Genomic DNA, 21,766 nt, shown 5'->3' on the forward strand with positions numbered 1-21,766 from the left:
AACTCTTCAAAAAAAAAAACACAACATAAAAGACTCTTAACTGAAGGTTGATGAAGGGAGGTGGGGGGATGGGCTAGATGGGTGATGGGCATTAAGGAGGGCACTTGTTGTAATGAGCGCTGGGTGTTGTATATAAGTGATGAATCATTGAATTCTACTCCTGAAACCAATATTCCACTGTATGTTCACTAACTAGAATTTAAATATGAATTTGAAAAAAGATTTAAAGAATTACTATCCAACAAAAATAAAATAAAATAAAATAAATAAAGTAAATTGTGTTTAGGGCTTCATGGTTCTAAGTTAGTTTTTTTTTTCCTTTCCTTAGGTTTGAATTTCTATTTCTCTAAAAATTATGTATTTCTTTTAAATAATAGTTTTAGGGTGATTTTTTTTATTTGGGAAAAAGGAACGTATATAGTACAAAAGATTCCAGTAGACCAAAAAGGTCTATTATGAATGTCAACTCCCTCCTGTCCCTGCCCATCCTGAAACCACCCCCAGAAGCAGTGTCTGCTCCTGGCATTACCTCTTCTGGACGTGGTAGCAAGCTCTGTGCTCCAGTCTGAACTTCTATTTGTTTCAGCTTGTCTTGGAAATTTCTCCTTATCATCACAAAGAGAGTCACCTCATTTTTTATCTCACTGACCTTTCATAATTTGTTTAATTAAACCCCTTTAATAAATATTTAGGTATTATGTTTCTTCAGTCTAAGGCATCCATAAATAATGTTTCTTTATTCATTCAATGTCTCTGTATATGCATTTTTGTCCTTTAAAATGTTTTCCTGTTCTTGATTCATTATCTCTATTTCCATTTCATCACATCGTCTTTCCTAATGTATTGTGTGTAAATGTGTGTGTGTATCCTGGTTGTAAGCCGTGCTGATTTTTTTTTTTTTTTTTTTTTGGTAGACCAAGGAGAGGTAAAACAAAACAAAACAATGAATATTCTCCTTCCCTGTGCCCTGTCTTCAGTGAAGTACGATAGAGTTGAATTTCTTTCACATGACTCATGCTTTCTCCATGATTTTGTTGCTGAATACTTAGATTTGGCATAAATTTATCCTAGAAATTTATGGACTTTTTTGGGCAAGTGGTAGTCAAGCAGCCTCTTAGCTTGCCCTATAGTCTGGGAAGTTTGGAATACTTCCATGTTCTTAACCCTGCCTCCATGTTAGAATCACCTGGGGAACTTTATAAACAGCATGACACCTGGTCCCAGAATTTTCCTCTCCTGTACATTTAGGGCTGACAAACCTGGACTACATGATCGCTGAAACCCTTCCTTCCCCTAAACTGATGACAATTGTCAGAGTCTGCCATAGAATTAAAGGACTTGTAAACTTGACCAATTCATCAGAGTTTTCAAGTTCATCATTTTGAGTGTCGTGACCTATTTCCTCTTGAGAGTTTTCCTTCTAAACTTTCAAGGGCTTGGAGTAGAAAAGTCAAAGTTTGGGTGTTGAGCCCTTCTTAAGGGAATAATGAGCAGGAACACAATTTTCTCAAGGTGCAAAATTGAGGACTCACACAACTGAGAAGCCCGGTGGATATATTCCAGCAGCTGGGACCGAAAGCAGGGATCCATGGGTTAAAGCGTCTGCCCAAGACTGACTTGTCCTTACACTATGTCAATCTTTCAATTTTGTCTCCCCCAGTTTTGCCAAATGTCAAAGCAGCATGTAATACTGGGCCTTCAGTCAAGGCCTTATGTTACCATGGATGAACAGAAGAAAAGAAAAGAAAGGATAGATGGGTGAGTACATGGATGGAAGGAACAGAAGGAGGAGAGAAAGATGGATAGTTGAATGCACTGGTTGAGAGTTTTACAGAGGTTGGGGGTTGCGTTTGTCTCCTGACCCTGTCATTTTTTTTTACCTATGTGAGCTCAGGAGGTCACTTATAATAACATAACCCTCTCCCCTATCTTGTGAAACACTGGATTAATGATACCTATCATCTAGTGTTTTCATGGGGATTAAATCAGATTATGGTGGGTTAAGTATTTAGCCCAGTGCCAAACAATGTGTGCCCACTGAATGGCACTTACGCATTATTTTTCTTCACTTTACTCCAAAAGTGTTCTGCATTGGTTTTGAAAATACATCTGTTATATGCATTGCAAACTTCTTCCCGAATCTGTGTATTTCGTTTTCACTCCTTTAATGACATGTTTTGATGAGGCATTCTTATTTTTATGATCATTTATTTTATTAATCTTTTGTTTTGAAGTTACTGCTTTTTATAAACTATTTTTAAAAACTTCCTACCTGTGGTCATGAAAATATTTTCATTTTCTTCTAAAATCTTCACCATTTTACCATTCCCATTTCAGTGTATGAGCTATCTGTTGCTGATTTCTATGTACAAGGTGAAGTAGGAGCCAAGATCAATTTCTTTTCCTACGTGGTAGACCAATCAATCCAGCAGCCTTTAGTGAAAAAAGCACCCTTTCCCACTGTCTTTCAGTTGCCCCTTTGTCATAAATCAGGTGGGTCTGGTTCTGGATTCTCTAATCTCTTTCACTGTTCTTGTCTATCTCTGTACTGCCTTCTCATTGTTTTAAGAACCTCATTGATATCAAAAGCTTTTGCACAGCAAAGGAAACAGTTAACAAAACCAAAAGACAACTGACATAATGGGAGAAGATATATGCAAATGACATATCAGGTAAAGGGCTAGTATCCAAAATCTATAAAGAGTTTAGCAAACTCAACACCCAAAGAACAAATAATCCAATCAATAAATGGACAGAGGTCATGAACAGACATTTCTGCAAAGAAGATATCCAGATGGGCAACAGACACAAGAAAAAGTGCTCCACATTACTCGGCATCAGGGAGATATAAATTAAAACCACAATGAGATGCCATCTCACACCAGTCAGAATGGTTAAAATTAACAAGTCAGGAAATGACAGATGCTGGTGAGGATGTGGAGAAAGGGGAACCCTCCTACACTGTTGATGGGAAGGAAAGCTGGTGCAGACACTGTGGGAAACAGCATGGAGGTTCCTCAAAAAGTTGAAAATAGAGCTACCCTACAACCCAGCAATTGCACTACTGGGTATTTACACTAAAGATACAAATGTAGTGGTCTGAAGGGGCACATGCACCCAAATGTTTATAGCAGCAATGTCCACAATAGCCAAACTATGGAAAGAACCTACATGTCCACCAACAGATGAATGGATAAAGAAGATGTGATGCATATATACAATGGAATACTATGCAGCCATCAAAAAGAAATGAAATCTTGCCATTTGCAATGACGTGGATGGAACTAGAGGGTATTATGCTGAGCAAAATAAGTCAATCAGAGAAAGATGATTATCATATCATCTCCCTGATATGAGGAATTTTAAAGGCAGAGTGGGGGGTTTGGGAGGTCGGGAGGGAAAAAAATGAAACAAGATGGTATCAGGAGGGAGACAAGCCATAGGAAACTCTTAATCCCACAAAACAAACTGAGGGTTGCTGAGGGGAAGGGGTTGTAGAGAGGGTGGTTGGGTTATGGACATTGGGGATGGTTTGTGCTATGGTGAGTGCTGTGAAGTGTGTAAGCCCAATGATTCAAAAATCTGTACCCCAGGGGCAAATAATACATTATATGCTAATAAAAATAATTAATAATAAAAAGGAGAAAAAGAATACAAAGAGCTCTCATAGAAAAAGACAGGGTCAGATCAAATGTACTAATGAATTGAATGGACATTCAGGTTCATTCTAATTATTTGACCATCATCACTGATTTAATGTGGATTTCTTCAGTGCCTTATTCTGAGACAGCAAAACTAAATGCATATATGTATGTATGTATTTACTTACTTGTTGATCTTTACCTATGCTTACTTATATTTTCTTACTTTCTTTGTTAATGGTATGTGACCAGAGAGGCAAATAAATGTCCAGGGACTGTGAAAGTTCTGGAGCTGGGTGATGATAGAAATGCAAACAGAAGCTGTGACAAAGGCAGTGGGACCAGGCGTGGCCTGGAAAGGGAAGGGCACATGGGTGAGCTGGTGCTGCCCCAGATGCAGGTCTCATTCCTGGTACAGGTTGGGGCAAGTCCAACTAGGATGCACAATGATTCTTATATATGGGAACCAAATATTAAAGTCATTCCAAAAAGTTTGGGGCTGTCCTCTCCTGGTAAGAATAGGAAGTAAGAAGCCAAAGAAAACTGGGAAAAATGGGTGAAGAGTCAGGGGTGCCAATGGCTAACAGTCAGTTCTCAATCTTAATAAAAGTTTTAAGGTTTATGGGTCAAGTATAGCATTCATTGCAGAATGTGTGAGAACAGGTATATTTCCCATTTCAATATTGTTATGATAACCACTTACTAAAGATGCTTGTAATCTTTTATCAAAAGACTTAAGTATCAAGGCCTCCAGGTGGTTGCATGTAAGCCTGGGAAGCCCATTGCTTGATTACACGTGCAACATGTAACAGCCAGAAAATTCTCGGAGATAGGGAGTGGAGAGAAAGGACACAAGTGCAATACTTGGGTTTATTACTCAGCTGGGGGGAATCCAAACTTTGAAAAGAGCTATTGAAATTCTTCCTCAAAGCATCCCAATCCAGAGCTAAAATGTGCCTTTTATTGTGACATATTTAGCAACTTTAACAGGAAAACCTGACTTTGATCACAAAGGTTTATATAAACCAAGTTTCTGGCAAGATCTTGAAATAGAATCTTATGACCCTGAGAAATGGTTTCTCTCTCACTGTAAGTGGAGAGAAGCCTTCCTCTTCCTTTTCAGTTTTGAATATGAGTCCCAGAGGGCTTGGGCAACACTGAATGTTCCGAGAGGTGGCAAACTGAGCCAACTTCAACACTTGGTGTCTCTTGAGTCACAGTGGATGTGGTAGGTGTGGCTTCTGGGGTTGTTGAATTCTGCCCCATCCCCTCAGTTGTGCTCAGCCAAAATAGGGCTGAATTGCAACATGGCACATGCTGTTCTTTATTTGTTCTTTAACAAAGGAGAACACTGCCAAAGGTACCGTGGGGGCTGGATTCGAGAGGTGAACCTGTCCCTAACTGGGTGTGTTGGTAAGAGTCCCTCCTCCCTCAGAGCTTGTCCCCACCAAGAGGCGGGCAAAAGATATAAAAATGCCTTACAAACTGTAAAATGTAATAGCACATGGAATTTCTATTTTGTGGTGCAAACAGTTGACTTGGAGCAATTAGGCCAGCTTCTATTCAACAGGATGATGTTGTTGGAATATAATAAACCCATGGCTATACTTGTCCATCATTGCTTCATTTGAATATGTCTACTTATTCATTCACCGAAAGCTTTTATTAAATGTCAGTTGAGTAGCAAACACTCCATTAAGTACCATGGGTGGAAAAGATAAAAGCAAAGATCAAGAAAGAAGGATGTAGTCTGCTGGATAACCATTAAGTCTATAATTTGCAAGAGTTTTATCAATAGAAATAGCTCTCCAACACATATTAAAATGCAAATGGGGTGGCATGTCCCAGGCACAACTTGTATTGAATTGAGCATCTTCCCACACAGAGGAAGAAACTTATCCTGTGGTTTCTGGAGATACTCAGGGCAGTGACTTTCCAAGTGGGAATATTGCTACACATTGGAATGGAGCAGCAGCCAGATGAAAAGTTGTTGGAGCCCATGAAATAATACCTCCCTCTCCTGAGGTATAATACCTCCCTCCCTTGCTTGCTTGCTTGCTTTTTTTTGCTTTCTTTCTTTCTCTCTCTCTCTTTTTTTAAAAAAGACTATTTATTTATTTATTTATTTATTTGACAGAGAGAGAGAGAGAGACAGAAATGAAGGAGCACAAGCAGGGGGAGTGGGACAGGGAGAAGCAGGCTTCCTGCTGAGCAGGGAGCCCGATGTGGGACTTAATCCCAGGACCCTGGGATCATGACCTGAGCCAAACTCAGGTCAAACCTGAGCCAAACTTAATGACTGAGCCACCCAGGTGCCCATTGCTTCTTTCTTTTTAACAATTTTATTTATTTATTTGAGAGAGAGAGAGAGTGCACAAGAGGAGGGAGGGGCAGAGGGAGAGGGAGAAGCAGACTCTCCACTGAGCAGGGACCCCGATGTGGGACTTGATCTCAGGACTCTCGGATTATGACCTGAGCCAAAGGCAGACATTTAAACGACTGAGCCACCCAGGAGCCCATGTTTCAGTTTCCCTTTTTATGCTTCACAGATTCATCTCTCTGCTAATCACGTGACAGGAGAAAGACAGCTCTGTCACCAGCAACCACGCTTGCATATGGTCATGTCCTGCTGTCCAAGGACCCCCAGTCTCCAAATCCCAAGGGAACGACTCTGCTTGGGTCAACTGTCCTTCTTGACACTCCCATTGGTAACTGCTCTCCGCCCTTTGGTGAGTATCTTCATGTGCACACAAACCTGCAATCACACACATAATTTGGCTTGAAGGACACACACATTGATTTGGCTTGAAGGACAGTAAGATGTACCATTTCTACACTTATATTTTTCACTTAATGAATCTTAGTTCCTTCTGTTGTGGTGCACGTGGAGCAACTGCATAGTATTCCATAAAATCTGTTCTTTGGCTTCTTTATTCCTTTGTTGATGGTTATTTCCAAATTTTTATATTATTTACAGGGTCACATTTACCACCCTTTGTCAATCTTCAGGTTTTTCTAGAATATATACACCTCACAATGGAAATCTGAATCAAAAGGTATGTGCATTTAAATTTTAATAGATATTAACAAATTGCTTCCCCAAATGCCTTTAGCAGTGAAAGATTCTGCCAATATGGTAAGAGAGTAAATATTTCTTATCCACTTGCTAAATGCTAAATATTAGTAATCTTTCTAATAGTCTAGCCAAAAATTCTGTTAGGGCATCACATCACTTTGCTTTGGAAGGGCTGGTTTTCAAGCTTGCTGGCTGCCTCCTCCAGCCCCTGGGGCTCAGAGCTCAATGTCCTGCCCTGCTCCCCAAAGGAACAGAGCGTCTGAGTTGCCAGCCCTCATGGGGTTTCAGCAAGGATTATTCCCTGAAAAGCAATGGAATCTTCTCAATTATAACCTTGCAAAACAGAACTAGGGAACAGCTGAGTTTAACTTTCCAAATACTAAACTACAAACAATCCATTCAAGTATACAGTTAAATCATTAAAGAGGAAGTTAGGAAAAAATTCATTTTCATTTGTATCTAATACAAGGCTCTACTCCACTGCTCATATTCCTTTCACAAGAACCAAACACAGAGCTGTCACCATCCCCCTGCCTCTTCCTGAAGTGGAGGGACGACCTTTCCCAGCCGTGACCACAGTGGACCCAGAAGTACAGGCTAAGTGTGGGGCTCCTTCCTTTTTGTGTTTATATGACTTTGGGGAGAAGAGATGCGAAATACAGCTAGGGGGCAAGGAAGGAAAGGGATTTATTATTATTTTTGTTTCTTATTCTCATTTAGTTCAAGAGTTAAATTAGGTTATCAAAGAATCCATGTAATCAGATCTGGAGGTTTCAAGGTCATCAGGCTGCTGTTGTCATTACAAATTAGAAATAGTGCATGGTATTCAGTGACCAGAAGTGGCTATGAATGATGCTCTGATGCTTTTTGTAAAAGGGGGTCCATTGAAAGGTTTTGTGACTCAAGATAGAGCCCAGTGACTTTCTCAAGGACATACTGGTCTTCTTTTTTCATAAAATCACAAGTAATAGTCCTGATCACTTTTAAAAATTATGTATAATATGAAAATATTTCATCGAGCTTTTTTCAAAGTGTAAGTTGGAAAGTGTTGGAACGAACCTGGGAATCAGGTCCTCTGACAGTCCCTGGCTTTCGCACCAGCTGCCCAACCACGACCCATCCCCTAACCACCAAGATCTGTTGCCTTACCTGCAAAAGGTGATAAGTCTTATTTCACAGGTTTGGTAAAGATTCAATTAAATAATACAATGTATCTCCAAGATGTTTGCTAAAACATCTGGCATCAGTAGGTGCTCAGATATCAGTGGAGAAGAATAAAACTCAGAATGCTCTGACTTATGTTCATAAATGATTCATTTATAAGTACTCCAGGGTGTGGGGAATCTTCATATTCACAAAGGCAACCTTGCAGGTATCCACTGCGGCTGCACGAAAGTGAAAATGCAGCAGATCTGAGTGTTGGTGGACACCTTGTGATCCTCCCTGAATATGAGGTCACCCCCCCCATCCACCGCCCCACACCCGGAAGGCTGTCAGGAGAGAGTTTCTTCCGGCTTCCCCAGTCCTGATGAAACTGAGGCTTCCTGTGTCATCCCTCAGATGCAGGGTGGTATCACCCACCAGTGACATCCAGTAACACTCAGGCCAGTTTCAGTTTGTGTCATTCCATCTGGCTTGTGGGATCAGGACCTCGGAGCTGTCACCCTTGGCTTCTCTCTTCTCTTTTTTCTCCATCTGTGTGAGTTCCCTAAACTTGGCCAGCCAAGTCCATCCAGTTGTGACTTTGGTCTTACCTTTTCTTGGTTGTCTTGTGTCAACCACAGACATGCTTGGGACATCTTCTCTGCATGTGGCCCCAGGGATCCTGTGATAAACAAGGTGGTCTTGTCCCTGCCCCCAGGGGGCTCGGGTGTCTTGTCCTGGCAGTGATGATGGCCTCATGGGGGCAGCCCACAGACAGTGTGACTTTAATTTCTCCTGAATATGGTGATCCTCAGGCCAACCATCCAGGCCGTCGCCCTGCCCCCATACGTCTGGTGGCCATGCACTGGGATTCCAGTGGGCTGATGGCTGGTGAATGGTTGTGGGCCAGTTTTCAAATGGAGCTGGAGGTGATCATCAAAGGGAAATTCCCACAGCCCCCCTCTTCCAGACTCTGTTCACATCTCCTCCACCCCAGGCTCAGGGTTGGGGTCATTGACAGTAATTTAAGGGTAGGGCGGCCCTCAATGACTTTGTGTCAGAGTGTCCTAACAGAGAAAGTCAAACAGCTGCTTCACTTTTTCCCCCCAAATTTTGTTTCTGTTTCATCAACAGGAACTTTCAAAAAAGAGCATGTAGCCTAAGGTTCTATCTTAAACTAGGCTCCGCAGAAGCAGTCCTGGGAGAAGGATTTGAGGGAAGGGGGTCTGTTTGTTTGGGGCATCTTCAGGGCAGGGGGAGAGTGAGCCTGAGAAGGGAAGAGCTAACAGAACATGTGATGAGCAGGTTTGCATCATGGGCACTCAGTCTGTGCCAGCTATAGGAGGTAACATGGAGTGCATAGCACAGTGGCCTGATGTCTGCTCCCATACCTGAAGGAGTTGGGGTATCCACTAGGACTGGGGTTTCCAGAACTTTGCACTAAGTCCTGTCCTTTGTTGCCCAAGGCTGCTCTTGGGGGCATTTTTTCCTGCACTTCTAGCCCACCATGGGTGGGGGGCAGAATGGAGGCATGCATTTTCTTGCAGAGGGATGCCACAGGCGCACATTGGAATGGCAAGGGGGTTAGGGATGTGCACAGGTAGCCAGTGGCACCAGTTTCCAACTTCTAACTCCTACAAGGGTTTGCCCCTGTTGGAGCCAGCTCAATGCAAACTGAGACACAATTAGCCTGGAAAACTCTAAGGACCCAAATTTCAGTTTGGAGCTTCTGCTGCATTCAGAAACCTGGCATGGCTTTTCAGAATTAGGGCTTGTCAAGAGCAAAGCTAAACATAGTGTCTCATTTCAAAGAGGGTCCAGTTTCCTATGAACTGTTTATTGAAAAAACATGTGTGGGGAGAAAACATTGGACAGTGGCACGGCACTTCAGATCTATACATGGAGAGAGACAGGTTCCATCTCAGAGAGACTTTTGTGGAGTGTCCCGGTTGCGGTCTCCAGAGTGTTTGCAGATCTGCCTTCAATTTTTAATATTACCAGGCAGCATGGAAAATCCAACTGCCTGGATTTGATTTGTGAAAGGGATGGAGAAAGAGGTTGGCTCAATCGATCACTTAACAGGGGCCGTTACATGCCTCATTGGAACAGCTCTGTGCAGAGCTTGGATCCAGGGAAGAAAAAGGCAATTAAAAATAATCTGGATGCCCTGAGCAGCACTGTGGCTCAATTTGCCTTTGCAGAAAAGACCAATAATTCCTTCCATGTATATGCCTTCGTATGGTCTGCTGTGTGCCTCAGACACCATTGCCCTAGGTCCTTTCTATAGGTGAGGGTTTTGAATTACTTTATTTCTGTCTCATGAAAGAGGCAAGCAGGTCAGAGCAGGATAGGACCTGCCCACTTGGTCCAGAAGAAGAAACTGGGCCCAAACCATCTCTTGATTGTCAGCAACCAGACACTCTCTGGCATGTAATCTGTGCCAAGTAACTGTCTGAATGACTGTAGGGCTGTACTGTTGTTCAGTCTGGGTCCTTTTAGCAAAGGAAGGTCATGGGTTGGCATTGGCAGGGACATGCAGCAGGAGGTTCCCTTTGAAAGCTCGTCAGATGCACTTTTAGGGTTTGTTTGGATGTCTTCACACATTAATTTAATCAGGTGGCTAGGTTCGGAGCAGCTGCTTCCCTCTCTGGTGGACTTGTTTCCGCTGGTCCACTAGCCACATCCCGTTAATGAATCAGCCACTGTGCTCATGCAGCTCGGTGACAGGCTGCCCAAAGGTGTGCACATTGCAGGGAGGCACTGGAAAGAAAGCCTCTTCAAGAGCCCGTTGAGTGAATTTCTCGTTCTGTGATGTCTGGCACGGGAGCAGGTATGAGGATGGCCGAGGGAGACAGGCTTCCTGGCATGGTGATCTGCCTGCATTATTCATTCCATGTCTACTTCCATAACAGTAGTGGAAGGGACAAAGAACACAAAAACCCTGTAGAGAGGAACAGTCGCTTGACACTAGTATTGTTGCTACACCAAGAAAGTCAAATAAGGCAACGAGACTCCAAAATTGCCCTCAGTGATTTCAGTGCTTGCAGCAGTTCTTCAGAATGCAGAGACACAGTTTCAGGACTACGGTGGACACGAGAAGTTGCTTCTGTTTTGGGGTTCTGCTTCTGGATATTTAGAAATGTTTTTCTTAATTATCAAGGATATCTTAGGAAACTTCAAGTGGAAATCGGGCAAAAATAGGTCCAGTCATTCTGTGCCTTACTATAAATGCCCACAAGCACTTCCTTACCTAAGAATGTCACTTGCTTAGTGAGGGAGTTGGAATAGGTTGAGATAACCATTCTTACGTGAACAAATGGGTAACTTAGCCCAAAGCTGCCCAACAGGTATGAGCTACGAAGCTAGGGTATAATCCCAGTCCTCTGCACTTCAACTCCAGGGCAATTTTGTTGCTTAAAACTTTGCTTAATCTCTCTCTGTCATGGGTGAGCATTAGGGGCTTTTGAGGCAATGTGATTTTATAGAAGAGAACTGTTGGTGTGTAGTTTTGCATAAATTCCCATCAGTTTCCATAGCTACACTGTTGCCTCTTGGAGACTGCAGACTCACAGTCCTCCATCTCCCTTCCTCCAGTGCTGGGCCTCCAGTGCAGAGCCCTACTGACCCTCTGCCAAGGAAGCCAGGGAAGGCTGCAGGGTACCGGTACTGCCTGTGGTATGAAAAGCAAGTGAGCTTCTCCTGCATCTCCATTCACACCAGTTTCCATTCTCCATATTCTGTGATGCTTGTAATGGCAGGATAAGCATAGGGTCAGGATATTTGGGTCGCAGGTAAATTCCTGTCCTCAGCTCTGTGATCCTATGGAGGATCCCTTTGCTCCAGCTGGAGCACTGCACACTGTCTGGGGGTCCCCACACCCCCTGGCACCTGCCCATGATCAGGAGTTGTTCCTGCTTTCAGTGCCTTCACACCCTAGTGTGGTGTTGAGGCACCACATGAATAGACACATACTGATTACTGCTGACAGGAACAGAATTCCTTCATCCCAAACCACAGTGGACATGGCTGACAACTTCCAAGTAGGGACACATCAGTGATGACCTGAGCTGAGCTCCTGGCCTAGTGGACTCCAACAATGTCTTTTTTCATGAATGGCAGAACCTATACCCATCCCATCGTCCAGGCTTCTGACCTCAGGAGAACTCAGCGACCAGGAATCTGGAGTACTGGCTTGGCTGCTCCCAGGATGTTGTGGTTATAACAGGGAAATCCATGGTTTTCCCACCAAACCTTAAATAACACTCCCCTGTGCCATGCCTCAATCCCTCATCATTACAACAAACTCATTTTTATAATTAGTGAAGGGTAGATCTTTGAGGGGAGAAAGAATTGAGAATGGCCAACCCAGTGGCTCTCAAGCTTGAGTGGACATCAGAGTCCTCTCAAGGCTTTTCTGCACACCAGCTGTTGGACCCCACAGGCAGTTATGGAACCATCAAGGACTCACACTTCTGGACACTTCTCAGATGCAGATGTGGCCGTGCCAGGCACCACATCTGAGGGCTGCTGGAGCAAACCTGGAGCAGCATGATACCTCAAAGCTTTAATCAGTCCTTCCCCACAACAGCAAAGGACTTGTTGGAAAGAAGCTAGCTCCTAAGGATTTCTTAGATATGAAAAATTTTAGCATTAATATGAGTTAGAGGCTATAATTAATAAACAATGATTATGTTTCCACAGGCACAACAGTAAAGCAGGTACTTGGAACACTGCAGGATCAGCAACGGAAGTAAGATGCAAGTCTCCTGTTGAAGTCCCATCTCCCAAAAAATGTATATAAAGAAAAGAAGAAAGCTAGAAGACAGGCAACCATGAAGGTGGGTGTTGGGATTTTTCTTTAATTCTAAGTTTTGTGTTTCTAGAAAAATCTGATCAAATAACATCTTTCATAACCAAATGGAATTTTGACTTATCAGCCTTATCGTGGTCATCAGGCCAACCCACAGTAAGATGAGTCTTGGCTTTTCCATTTTGGAAACTGCCAGAAATGCTATTTGGATTAATTTCTATTTGGGAGTTGGCTAAAACTGGCCACATTCTCTCATACTTCAGGATAAACATCATAGCATTGTCATATAAATTTATATTCCCCAAGTAAAGTTAAAATAGGCCTTTTTGGGGGAGGCAAAAGACTTTTTTTTGCAGATTACTTCTCAAATATGTTCAGACACAAAATTTGACCTTTTTTCTTCCATATTCAATGTCCACCAAACTAAATTTCTGTTTTGGGAATTATATTAAATTATATTGTATTCTTCAGTTACATATAAAATCCAATTAACATTCTTTATGGAAATCTCAATACCATATATAGGTTAAAGAAAAGTTTTAAAAGAACATCTTAATACTTTCTAAGAAGTAAAAGAAATCAACTTTTTTAAAAAAAAAAAGATTGTATTTATTCATTGGAGAGAGAGAGAGAGAGCACCAGCAGAGGGGAGAAGCAGAGGAAGAGGGAGAAATGGAATTCCTACTGAGCAGGGAGCCTGGCACAGGGCTTGATCCCAGGGCCAGAAGATCATGACCTGAGTCAAAGGCAGACACTTAACCATCTGAGCCACCCAGGCCCTCCAGAAATCAACTGTTCGAAGCACAGGCCAATCATGACATTGAAGTGCATCTGCACTATTGTCCCCTAACAGAGTACATTCCAATGCAAACATAAGTACTTCTCATTCTCTACAGTATATTGACCCTCAAAAACTGTGTATATAATGTCAATAAAGTAAATTATCATACATTTGAAATAGAAGATTAGAATGGAAGCACAATCTGGAAAAAGAAATCACCTTAATTGCTGGCCTTGAAACTATTTTATGAATTAAAAAAGTATTTTAAATTCTGGCCCTCATAATTCAGGACCCTGAACTTCTGTGCTTTCAAAAACAACTAATCTAGAACTCTATAACTAAAATAAATTCCTGATCAGGCTCTTGATTTTTTTCAGGTATTTACCATTTTTGCACATGACCCAAAGGTGATGACAACTCTGTCCTCCTCAGAGGGACACAGATATGGTCTAGGCTGTGGATGGTAGCAGGCTGGTGCCATGGTCATGATGGGGTTTGGGAGAGAAACTGGCCCAGACTGACCAAGAAGTCATAGAGAGATGATTTCTGGAGGTCCAGGAAAAGTTGTCCTCATGAAGTTGTCACATGAAGGGATGTTCCCTTTGTGTTTCTGGACACTGGATGTTAAAGGTCTGGGTTTAATATCCAGAATTCTGGGAGCCAACTTGCAACAACAAGGGGAACCAACTGGGGGCAATTCCAGCCCACAGAACATGGCAGAGCAGAGACAGGAAAGAACATGTGTCCTTGACACCATTGCTAGCTGTTGAGTCAACCAACCTGGATCCCTGTTAGACCTCAGCTCACTCTTATTTGATGTAAGAAACTCTTACGTTGTCTGTGTCTGTAAGACAAGTCTTCTCTTGCCTATAGTGTAGCCATCCTAGATGATACAAATGAAATTTGAAAAGCAGAGATTTCATGGAAAAGTCTGTTCCTGTCCATTTTCATTGGACACCTTTAAATTCATTCTGTGTTAAATCATTTTTTAATATGATTGTCTGTTTTGTGTGTGTTGAGTTTGAGGAGTTCTTTATAGATCCTGGATATCAACCTTTTGTCTGTACTGTCATTTGCAAATATCTTCTCCCATTTTGTGGGTTGCCTCTTTGTTTTCTTGACTGTTTCCTTTGCTGTGCAGAAGCTTTTCAACTTGATGAAGTCCCAAAAGTTCATCTTCACTTTTGTTTCCTTTGCCTTTGGAGACATATCTTGAAAGAAGTTGCTGTGGCTGATATCGAGGAGGTTACTGCCCATGTTCTCCTCTAGGATTCTGATGGATTTCTGTCTCACATAGAGGTCTTTTATCCATTTTGAGTTCATCTTTGTGTACGGTGTAAGAGAATGGTCGAGTTTCATTCTGCTACATATAGCTGTCCAGTTTTCCCAGCACCATTTATTTAAGAGACTGTCTTTTTTCCACTGTATATTTTTTCCTGTTTTGTCGAAGATTTGAGGGTCCATATCTGGGCTCTCTACTCTGTTCCACTGGTCTATGTGTCTGTTTTTATGCCAGTACCATGCTGTCTTGGTAACCACAGCTTTGTAGTAAAGCTTGAAATCAGGTAATGTGATGCCCGCAGTTTTATTTATTTATTTATTTTTAAGATTTTATTTATTTGACAGAGAGAGAGGGAATACAATCAGGAGAGTGGTAGAGGGAGAAGCAGGCTCACCGCTGAGCTGGGAGCCCAATGTGGGGCTTGATCCCAGGATCCTGGGATCATGACCTGAGCTGAAGGCAGTCGCTTAACAAACTGAGCCTCCCAGGTGCCCCTTTATTTTTGTTTTTCAACATTTCCTTAGAGATTTGGGGTCTCTTCTGATTCCATACAAATTTTTGGATTATTTGCTCCAGCTTTTTGAAAAATACTGGTGGAATTTTGATAGGAATGGCATTAAAAGTATAGATTGCTCTAGGCAGTTTAGACATTTTTAACAATGTTTATTCTTCCGATCCAAGAGCATGGGATGGTCTTCCATCTTTTTGTGTCTTCAATTTCTTTCATGAGTGTTCTGTAGTTCCTCGAGTACAGTTCCTTTACCTCTTTGGTTAGGTTTATTCCAGGGTATCTTATGGTTCTTGGTGCTATAGTAAATGGAATCGATTCTTTAATTTCCCTTTCTGTATTTTCATTGTAAGTGTATAAGAAAGCCACTGATTTCTGTACATTGACTTTGTATCCTGCCACATTGCTGAACAGACACTTCTCCAATGAAGACATACAAATGGCTATCAGACATGTTCATCATGATGATGAAAAAATGTTCATCATCACTAGCCATCAGAGAGATTCAAATTGAGATATCACATTGAGATATCACCTTACACCAGTTAGAATGACCAAGATTAACAAGACAGGAAACAACATGTGTTGGAGAGGATGTGGAGAAAGGGGAACCCTCTTACACTGTTGGTGGGAATGCAAGTTGGTGAGCCACTTTGGAAAACAGTGTGGAGATTCCTCAAGAAATTAAAAATAGAGCTTCCCTATGACCCTGCAATTTCACTACTGGGTATTTACCCCAAAGGTACAGATGTAGTGAAAAGAAGGGCCATCTGTACCCCAATGTTTATAGCAGCAATGGCCACAGTCGCCAAACTATGGAAAGAACCAAGATGCCATTCAACAGACGGATGGATAAGGAAGATGTGGTCCATATACACTATGGAGTATTATGCCTCCATCAGAAAGGATGGATACCCAACTTTTGTAGCAACATGGACAGGACTGGAAGAGATGATGCTGAGTGAAATAAGTCAAGCAGAGCGAGTCAATTATCATATGGTTTCACTTATTTGTGGAGCATAACAAATAGCATGGAGGACATGGGGAGTTAGAGAGGAGAAGGGAGTTGGGGGAAATTGGAAGGGGAGGTGAACCATGAGAGACTATGGCCTCTGGAAAACAATCTGAGGGTTTTGAAGGGGTGGGGGGTGAAATGTTGGGAAAACCAGGTGGTGGGTATTAGAGAGGTCATGGATTGCATGGGGCACTGGGTGTGGTGCAAAAACAATGAATACTGTTACGCTGAAAAGAAGTTTAAAAAATACAGAAAAAATCATTTTTTAAAGATTTTATTTATTCATTTGATATAGAAAGGGAGATCAATAGCTTGGTTGGGAGGCAGAGAGGGAGAAGCAAACTCCCCACTGAGCAGGAGCCCAATACCAGACTCAATGCTAGGACCCTGGGATCATGACCTGACACTTAACCAACTGAGCCACCCAGGTGTCCCTGTGTTGAATTGTTTTTAAGAAGGTCTGCTCTATTGTCAAAATTTTCCTCTAAACTATGAGTTTTTCTAGGTTGAAAGATACGTGTGTATCAGGTTTTCCAAAAATGGCTCATATTTGTATTTGCTCAATTGGACAGTCAACATTTCTTTGGAATTTATCTCACTTTTCCCATAGTGTTCTTTAAAGTGTGATGTGAAAGGAGCAGTAAAAATATATAAGTAAATTTATTATTTATTCTTACAAATGACTGGGTTACTTGTAGTAATTGAGATCTAGTATGCTACAAGTTTTGTTAAAATTTGTGAAGTAATCATCCTATCATCATGCCAGAAATACTTCCTGGATTTGAACCCAGGGACACAACTTTTCTTAAACCAGAAACATGTCTTATTTTCTTCCTCCTGCTCCCTATGTCTACTTTCTCCCTGTTCACACAGCGCATGATGTATGGATTTCTTTTTTCTCAGATTGCTCACATCTTATCTACCTTATTGCAAGCCAGCACAGGGTAAGCAACCCTCTAGGGATGTGGAAAATGCAGTCCTAGGGTCTGAATTTTTTGTGACTATCAGTTTTCAAGTCTTTTGTCTCATTTTTAAACCACATGTTCCAGAGTTTGTTTAGCTTGGTTTTTGTTTACAAACTGTGGTCATGGCAGTATTGGTGAAGGGCACCCACCTTGTCTCATATTTACACTTGATGATGTTCATAATATGTAATATAATATGGCCGCACTGGCAAGTTCTTGGGATAGGGATGGGGTGGGAAGATTCTGATTACTCTTTATCTTCAGTTATGGTCCCTCCTTTCAAAGAATGAGGCAAAGAGCCCTCCTCTCACTCCTCTTGAGCAAGATTTCAGTCCTGACTACCAAAGATAGCATCAGTTAGGGAGGCCACGGCCTTAATATCAATACTCACTTGAATATCACTCAATGGTGTTAATGACAAAATCGGGTAGGAGTAGAATAATGAACCAGGCTGCTTGGGAGAGCATGTAACACAAATAACAATGGCTAACTCTAAAGTGCTTAGTGCGTGCCTGGCCCTCTATTTAATGCTGGTCTGGGCCAACTGGGCCCACCTCCTTTGACCCAGTGATTGGATCAGTGATTGGATCATACCTGTCAATTGGTCTTTCTTCTCCCATAAGGATGGCCCATAGATTGGCACTAGCTCCATTTGGAGCCAGTGGGACCCAAAAGGAAGTTTGCTGGGCCCTCCTCTGAAAATAGCCCTCAATCATTCAGCTAGTAAGCTGGAGAAGCCAAGATCTGTCCTGGGAAATCTGACCAAAGAACCCACGTTATTGGTCATTGAGGTGGAAATACGGGAAAGGAGAGAAATTGGGGACAGGTAGGCAGAAGGGCTGGATTGGTGGGAGTGCTCAAATAGATCATCTTATTTAGGGCCATCTTTGGCCTTACCCCCAAATCATTTCCTATCATGCCTTTTTGAAAGTTGTGATTTCAACTGAGCCACTAAATTATGCCATTTGGGGGAAAATAACTATATTTGTGGTTTATCTATGAAAACTATAGATTCTGAACTTTCCAAGAAGTTTCTCATTACTTCTTTCTTTTTATTTCTCCAACATATTCACCCACATTGTGACCTATAAAAATATAACCCCTAAAGGAACAAGCTTAGATGTTTTCTGTGGATATGACAGAAAATTTTATGCAAATAGGCTTAAACAATAAAGGGCATTTATTGGCCCCACACCTAGAAACCTCAGGAACTAGAGGCTCTTCCATAATGGCCAGATTTAATAGTTGACTCAATGACACCTCCTCTCCCACATTCTCCCTACCTTCTGCACTGCCAGCTTCATCCCAAGGGTTCCTTTATGGTGTGACTGCAACTCTTCTGAGCTTCACTCTCACATACTACCCTTTAGAGGGACTCTGCCAGGGACTTGGCCTCATGTTAATTGGCTCAGATTGGGTTACAGGTCTTGAACAAGGACTTACAGGGAGTCACCAAAACAAGGGATGGTAGGTGACTGTCCCTAACGACTGAGACCAGTCAGGCCTCACCCCACAGCTGCTCCCCAACAGAGGGTGTGGAATGGATGCTGAGGGCAAGAGCAAAAGTGACTGACCTTTCCAATGGTTGTATCCAGATTGGTGTCATGTGGTGCCATGCTCTATAACAGTTCAATACAATGCAAAATTCTCTTTTTGATTTTTAAGAGAGGTCACTTTTGAACTCCCCCATTCAGAAGGATTGGCAGCAAACGGTCTTTGTGTAAATCTTCCCTGGGCCCCCACACTCATGATCCTAAGCCTCTGGTCCATGCTTGGACCATTCATGGGCTCTGAGATGTCATGGGATACCTCAGAAAAAACACGCAAATCTCCAAGTGCACTTTTCATGCATCAAGCCATGAGAACAATAAAGAAACGTGAGCCACAGAAGGCAACAGCTACACTCACGTTAATCATGAGGAATAGAAGGGAACCTTGTGCACACAAGAACATGAAGCCAACAGTTGGGAAATAAGTACTCTACTTAAATAATTCTGGGGTGCTGGGCTGCCATCTAGGTCCTTCTCCAAAGCATATGTATTTCCTGCAGCTCCATAGCCCAATGCCAGCCTACATGCCAGGGCACCAGCTATCATTTAGTTGTCCTTGCACAAAAGTATGACATTTTTCCCTCACTGGAACTTTTCTATCTAACCATGACTACACCAAATTGCTAGGCAGGGCCCCAGCTGGCTGGTAGACACCCGACTGACAGAAAGACAAAACACCTGACAGAAGCCGGGGTCTGCTCAGCATTCTCTGCAGGGTCACCTGTTCAGCCAGGACTGACAAGTTCCCTGCGAGAGAACTCCTAGGGCTCCCCACAGGGGTCACAGGTACACGTGGTCACCAGCGATGCAATGGGTCGCATCTGTGCCACAGCCATTAGCAGTACTTTTTTTGGTGTGTGCATATTTTGCTTCCAAAATAAATTTTATTTCTAATTTTCGAAGGAATGCGCACTCATTGTGAAAAGCATAACAAATACAAAAAAAGAAAAGTAACCCAGCACAAAAAGAAAAACTCTGTTCATGTTTTGTTCCAGTTCCTTCCATTTATATTTTCCAGTTTGCAACAATTCATGCATGTTTTTTCTTTTTCTACCAGATTTTTCATTTAGTATATATTTTATACATTTTGTGCATAGAGAAATCATTTTCTAACTTTGTTTGTGTCTCCTGTTTTTCAGTTTATCTTTAGTTTGAATGACAGAAAACTTCCATATGCATTGCATTACTGATTGTGTCTTATTTTATTGTGCAAATGGACTATAACTGACTCGAGCATCCTGTATTATGACACTTAGGTATTTGTAGTTGCTTTTATTTTGTGAACATTGCAACTCATTTTATAAACCATGCATTTACACAAGGCAGTTAATGCACTTTAGAGTATTATTATTATTTTTAAAGATTTTATTTATTTGCTAGAGAGAGAGAGCACAAGAAAGGGGAACATCAGGAAGAGAGAGAGGGAGAAGCAAGATCCCCACTGAACATGAGGCTTGATCCCAGGACCCCAGGATTGTGATCTGAGCAAAAGGCAGATGCTTAACTGACTGAGACACCCAGGTGCCCCTAGCTTATTTTTTTCTAATGATTTCCCCATATGTGGAATTAATGAAGTGAAGGTATAATTTAAATCCATTTTTCATATATGCAGGAAAAGAGGAATTGATGTGTCAGGGATCCTGGGTTTTAGGATAAAGTCCTTTAAAGTAAGGCCATAAGTCAGAAATTCACTAGACCAGATGTTTTCCAATGTGGATGTTTTTGATCTAAGCCACAAAAAGTCTCAAAATGCATATTTTCAATTTGTATGAAGTCTTTTGGAAATTAGTACGATTTGAAACTCATGACTTATGGTAGTTACTGTTTCTTTTTGGAGGGTGGTATGAGGTGAAGCCTGGCAGTGATGACTTCTTTCAGATTGATAACAGTGCAATCACCCGTGTTCCTCACGTCTACCTTCCTCCTCCACACACCTGTCCCTAGCACGCTCATGTGCATATACACACACTCACAACATACATGGTGACATAACTGTGGACACTCATGTTTACTAGGTTTGCAAGATAAGTACAGGAAAGCACAGGGTGCTCAGTTTTAAATGAATGTTAGGTAAACAATGATTAAATTTTTTAGTATAGGTATGTTCCCCATGCAATATCCACCCATGCAGGATTTAGATTATCACCATATGTAATATTTGGAACATCGACTAAAAAAAAATATTGGTTGTTTATTAGAAATTCAAATTTAACCAGGGTGACTGGGTGGCTCAGTCGGTTAAGTGTCAGACTCTTGGTTTTGGCTCAGATCACGATCAAGGTCGTGAGATCCAGCCTTGATGGTCTCCATGCTCAGTGTTGAGTCTGTCTGAGATTCTTCTCCCTCTCCCTCTGCCCCTCTCTCTGCTCACACAAAAACACACCCATTTTCTCTCTAGAATAAATAAAAATAAATCTTAAAAAAAAAGAAATTTGAATTTAAGCAATAGCCAACATTTTTGTTTGCTAAACTTGGGAAATCTATCATTTGTAAGTGATACATACATCCACATATGTGCATGTGCACATGTACTGTACACGCTTATACACACATGCACACTCCTCTTTTCATTTGTATTGCACACTTAATTTAATCGCTCATTATAATATAAATGGGTACTAACAAAACTCAGATGAAAAGAAAATCATGAGGCAGTAGCTCAATAGATACCTTTAAAAGAAATAATTTAATAAAATTACAAAGGAATTTCATCGTGTACAGGAGACCATCTTAGGGGGTTTGAAGCCGATTTCATGGCTTCATGGGTAGGATTCTGGTGTCCAGGCTGAGCTCCCCATTCTGGCAGCGATGCACTATTCACAAAAGAGGCAGATTTCACATAGTCCAGGTCTCCAGGCCCCTGCCGGGCAGCTCTCAGATCTCCTGTAAACATTTCCCCTCGCACTTCCTAAGTTCTGGGTGTGTTTATTTTACAGAAAGGGGTCTCAGCCCATCTGGGATTTGTTTGGAAGGGATTGCCTCTTTTCTTTCTTTA

At 41.8% G+C, this 21,766-nt stretch overlaps 1 long non-coding RNA gene across 1 annotated transcript; it reads left to right on the forward strand.

Annotated features, from left to right (window-relative positions):
• Positions 1–1,366: 1,366 nt before the first annotated feature.
• Positions 1,367–13,932, forward strand: LOC309871416. The gene is made up of 4 exons (XR_014315265.1): positions 1,367–1,758; positions 6,191–6,370; positions 12,562–12,698; positions 13,829–13,932. It is a non-coding gene; the product is annotated as an uncharacterized lncRNA (long non-coding RNA).
• The last annotated feature ends 7,834 nt before the right edge of the window (positions 13,933–21,766 follow it).

Source organism: Mustela nivalis (assembly GCF_964662115.1).
Source record: "Mustela nivalis genome assembly, chromosome: 8".
In the NCBI taxonomy this organism is placed as follows: domain Eukaryota; kingdom Metazoa; phylum Chordata; class Mammalia; order Carnivora; family Mustelidae; genus Mustela; species Mustela nivalis.